General features: G+C 43.0%; 1 protein-coding gene and 1 long non-coding RNA gene across 2 annotated transcripts in view; one reads left to right on the forward strand and one right to left on the reverse strand.

Annotated features, from left to right (window-relative positions):
- LOC110311611 overlaps positions 1–1024 on the reverse strand; it is a 3234-nt gene extending 2210 nt beyond the window's left edge. Inside the window, exon 1 of the long non-coding RNA XR_002379980.1 lies at positions 729–1024. This is a non-coding gene — a long non-coding RNA (uncharacterized LOC110311611). The remainder of the gene's footprint in view (positions 1–728) is intronic.
- Positions 1–4881, forward strand: part of Hspbap1 (HSPB1 associated protein 1) — a 57326-nt gene that overhangs the window by 36270 nt on the left and 16175 nt on the right. The window lies entirely within an intron of this gene.

The raw sequence follows: 4881 nt of genomic DNA on the forward strand, positions 1-4881 counted from the left end.
AAAATAGGATTTAAGCATCTATTCAGTAAGTAGACCTAATGGCCTCTTCTCTTTCTGTACCTGAACGTCATTTTCCTGAGGAAAGACGAAATTTTTTTAATTCTATAATTAATTGTAGTTAACAATCTTGGTATTTTTAAGAGTTCTGATTTTATTGCTCTGACCAACATTATTTTTTATTCAGATGTGTGTTTGTTGTGAAATTATGAATAGTTGTTTTTTCTGTAGTCTGACCTGTGAATAGAAGATAACCAGTGTGAGTCAGTGGGTCTAAGATTGACAGAGGACCATTGTGGAGCTGAGGCATTCAGAGTCCAGTGGTAGGAGCTGTCAATACCAGCCATTTAAACCCCAGGCTATAATCCTTATCTGCAGAGTAGACACGGGGGTAACAAGGAACTGTTTAAATCTTCTTCTCTCATACAATATCGTATAAAACTAAGCAATTTAATCATAGATTTTTAAATGATTTGTTGTTGTTGTTGGTTTTTGTGGTAGTCTGACAGATACTGTTATCCTGTCTTAGAAGCTTCCTACTGGTTTTTCTTTAGTGTTTTGGTTGTTGTTGTTTGTTTGTTGGTTTGTTTGTTTGTTGTTGTAACTGTAAAAAAATGGATGAGTCCATTATGTGTACAGCAATTTTTAAAGTGTTTGTTTCTGTAATGGCTATTGAATTTATTCATAGGGTCAGGTTTAAGCATTTCAGGTCCTGGCATGGTGGCACATACCTTTAATCCCAGCAAAGACTGATAACAGACAGATCTGAGCCAGGACTACACAGGACTACCCTGTCTCAAAAACAAACAAACAAACAAACAAACAAACAGGAACTCTTTCGGTCTTGAATAAAAACAGATCCAGGAGCTCCTATGACTAAGCTAGCGGTTTTTTGAAAGTGCTGTATTCACCACCCTAGGTATTGGAGAAATGACCTGAAGGAGAAACTGAACTGACATGAGCTGTGGCACTTGTGCTGGCTGGTTTTTAAGTCAGCTTGACACAAGCTGGAGTCATCTGAGAGGAGGGAGCCTCAGTTGAGAACATGTCTCTATAAGATTGGGCTAAAGGCAAGCCTGGGGGGGGGGGGCATCTTTGATTAATGTTTGATGAGGAAGGGTGGTGTCATCCTAGGCTAGTGATCACAGATGGTGTCTAAGCAAGCTACAAGGAGCAAGCCAGTAAGCAGCATTCCTCCATGGACCCTGCTCCATTTCCTGCCCTGACTTCCTTGGTGCTGGACTGTTTCCTAGAAGGGTAAGGTGAGAGAAATCCTTTCCTCCCAAAGTTGCTTTCTTTGGTCATGGTGTTTACCGTAGCAGTAGAGACCATAAAAAGAAGTACTTTGAGGCCTATTCAGAAACCAAGACTGAGGATCAAGTCTTTCTACCAGAATGTAGTTCACTCTAATGTATTAGGTTGTCACTGAACATTGGGAATGGGTTAGGAATGCAGTGCACAAGCATGAATGGTGAGACATAGCTTTAGAAGATATATTATCTATGTATGTACACCTGTGTGCCAGATCTGCCATGTGGGTACTGAGAATTGAACTCAGGGCCTCTGTATGAGTAGCCTGTGCTCTTTAATGGCTAAGCCCCAGACTTAGTTTTGTATTTTTATTTTTTCCTGTAGAGTTTAAAGTCAGTTGTTTATTATGTTAAGGACCTTTTGGTTTGCTTGCTTGCTTTTGCTATATGAGAAAGGGGCTCTCTATATTTTACAGAGATCTGCCTGCCTTTACCTCCCTGGCAGAATCTTTTTTTTTAAGTGTTACAATTTCACACACACACACACACACACACACACACACACACGCACACACACACACACACACGCTGGAGTCATCTACCCTCCAGCCCCTATTAAACCCCCTTAATTAAGTCCCTTCTCACGTTCATGGTTTTGGGAGGAGTTTTGTTTTCTTTTTTATTTATTTATTTATTTTCAATTAGGTATTTTCTTCATTTACATTTTAAATGCTATCCCAAAAGTCCCCCAGACCCTCCTACCCACCCACTCCCACTTCTTGAGTTTTGTTTTCTGAGGCCTACTGATCAAGGTTTAACCTTGATCATCTGTGGGTTTGGAATTGTCCATTGGAGTCTGATGGGCTCCTTAGCAGATACATGATGAAGATGCCTCTCCGTAGAGTCCTCACGGTTCTGAGACTAAGTGAAGGCTGATGATAGTCGTAAGTATGATGCTAATACCACCACCTCTAAGACGCAGGAGTCATTGTGAGGTGGGGACCCAGAGATCACGGTGAGGAAAGGTACCTGCTGCCAACTCTGATGCCTGGGTTTGATCCCCAAAACCCAAATGGGAGAGGGAGAGAACCAACTCCCACAAATTGTTCTCTGTCCTTTGCACATGTGCCATGACACACACACACACACACACCATAAAAAAGTAGAAAGTTTCAGTGTAGGTCCTCATTGTTGAAATTTTTATCTAAAAGAACCCAGTTGCCAAATATGGTCAGTTTGGCTTGAAGATAGAGGCAGGAGGATTGCCTGCCAAGGAGGAAGAGGCCACCTTGGAGATCTGATTGATCCTTGTTATCAGTAATTAGTGTCTACATTTGTCAGACATGTAGCGCTGTGCTCCAGAATGGTACATTAAATCATATTTAAATTTTAAGTTGAAAAGAAAAATAGATGGTGGGGGAGCAGTTTCCAAATACTTCTTAGTGTTTCAGCAAGGTCTCACCTATGAATGTTCACCTTCACCAGTGTTAGGAAAGTACTGGGCCTGCCCATGAATCCTTAGTTCTTGGAGAAACTGAACTACCATACGTCCATACCAGATGAAACCATCAGTATGTATGAATCATATATTATTTGTTTGGGGATGCTCCATAAAGCAGGGCCATCTGAAGAGACAGGAACACAAAGTGTCCACCCTACTCCTCTGTTATAAACCAGGTTGTTTTCATTGGCCAGCGTGTTAACTTGTCCTTCCTAATATAACTGTGAGTGAGTAATGCTCTTCTGTTCAGGAGATGGAATGTATTTGGTCTTAATATGAAATGCTTGTGTAGAAGAGCACACGTGTGCAGGTACATGTGTTAACATACGGAGAGGGAGTTGGAGACCAAAGGTCAGCACTGCGAGTTGTTCCACGGGTGTCACCCTTGCTTTGTTTTGTGCTTTGAGACATAGTCTCTCACTTGGTCCAGAATTCCTTCATTAGGTGAGGCTGGCTAGGCAGAGGGCCCCAGGTTTCTGCCTGTCTCTGCCTCCCCAGCACCGGGACTGCCCGTGGACTCCAGTCCCAGCTCTTTGTGTGTGCGAGTCTGGAGATGGAACTCAGGTCCGCATGCTTGTACAGCAAGCACAGTACTGACTGAGCCATCTCAGCAAGTGTCCCCTAGAAACACTCTGTCCCTTCATCCTACTTATCCTAGACATTTCATAGGAGTTTATGCCAAACTTTAAAGCCATGATTGACTTTGCATCCTTTCAAAACCTGTCACCTAAACTTAGGAAACCATTCTATGTAAATTTTTCCCTAAATAACCTCATTCCTTTTTAAAAATAATTTGTATTGTGCTATAATTGCATCATTTGCCCCTTCCCTTTCCTCCATCCAGCTCTGCCCACGCACTGCTCTTTCTCTTCTTAAATCCGTGGCCTCTCTTTTATTGTGTTACATGTATTTGTATGTTTCTAAATATATAAATATAACCTGTTCTAGCTAGGTGGTGGTGGTACACTCCTTAATCCCAGCATTCAGGAGGCAAAGGCAGGTGGATCTTTGAGTTCCAGAACAGACAGCTACACAGAAAAACCCTGTCTTAGACAAATAATAATAATAACAATGACAGCAACACAACCTGCTCAGTCTGTACAGGGTTACACGTGTGTCCTCAGGGCTGACCATTTGATGCTGATGACCACGTGGCGTGCTCTTCCCTGAGGAAGACTATTCCTCCTCTCAGTATTCCTTAGTTGCCCACAGGTCTTCATTCAGAGTTGAGGTCCCCTTGGCTTCCCACCTTCCATGTTAGCGTGTCCTTTGGTGCCGACCTTGTTCAGCTTAGCTTTAGGCAGTCGTGTTAGTGAGACTTGATGGAGGTGACTTCACTGACATCTTTAGGAGACGCAAGCTTCTTGTTCCTCTGGCACTAACAGTTTTGTCCCTTCCTCTTCTGCAGTGATCCCTGAGCCTTGTGTGCATAAGTTGTGTCGTGGATGTATCCGTTGGGCCTGGCCTCCCTCACTCTTCATTTTGATCAGTGTGGTTTTCTGTAACAGTCTCTGTTTCAAGAGAAATATGTTCTAGATGAGGAATTAAGAACTACACGTGTCTGTGGCTGTTCAGACAAAACTTTACAGTGTAGTTAGGGATTCTCCCAGTTTAGTAAAGCGTAGTTGTCTGTTCCCCCCACGAGATTTGTGACTTCACTAGCTCAGGGCAGGTTGACTAGGTTTCTGGTACCAAGCGTGTTAACCCGTCCTCTTGAGCAGGACTTCAGTCTGGTTAGATCCTGTTGTCGGTTACTGCTGAGGTATGCGTGCCACTACTGCACCCTGAGGGTCATGTCGTAGCCGGGTGAGGCTATTGGCTGTTTGCAAGTTTGTATGGCACCAACTGGTACTACTCCGTGGGTAAGAGGTTTCCAGGTCATAGCCAGCTCTGGTCCTCTGGGTCCTGGATTCCAAGTATCTGGTGTCTAGAGCCATAAGGATTTACCTTCTGCTTCTGGGGAGGGGTGGGCAGCCAAGAACAATAGCAGTCACTTATAATGTTTCTTGGACATCCCTGACTAACCTATCATTTCATTAGTTAAAATGTTCGTTTTTCTAGTCTTCCTCAAAACCATCCATTGAACGTCTTTTTAGAATCGTTTCTCTTTTGACAGAGTGTTAATGTTCCTCT

The sequence above is a fragment of the Mus caroli genome, chromosome 16, assembly GCF_900094665.2.
Source record: "Mus caroli chromosome 16, CAROLI_EIJ_v1.1, whole genome shotgun sequence".
Taxonomy (NCBI): domain Eukaryota; kingdom Metazoa; phylum Chordata; class Mammalia; order Rodentia; family Muridae; genus Mus; species Mus caroli.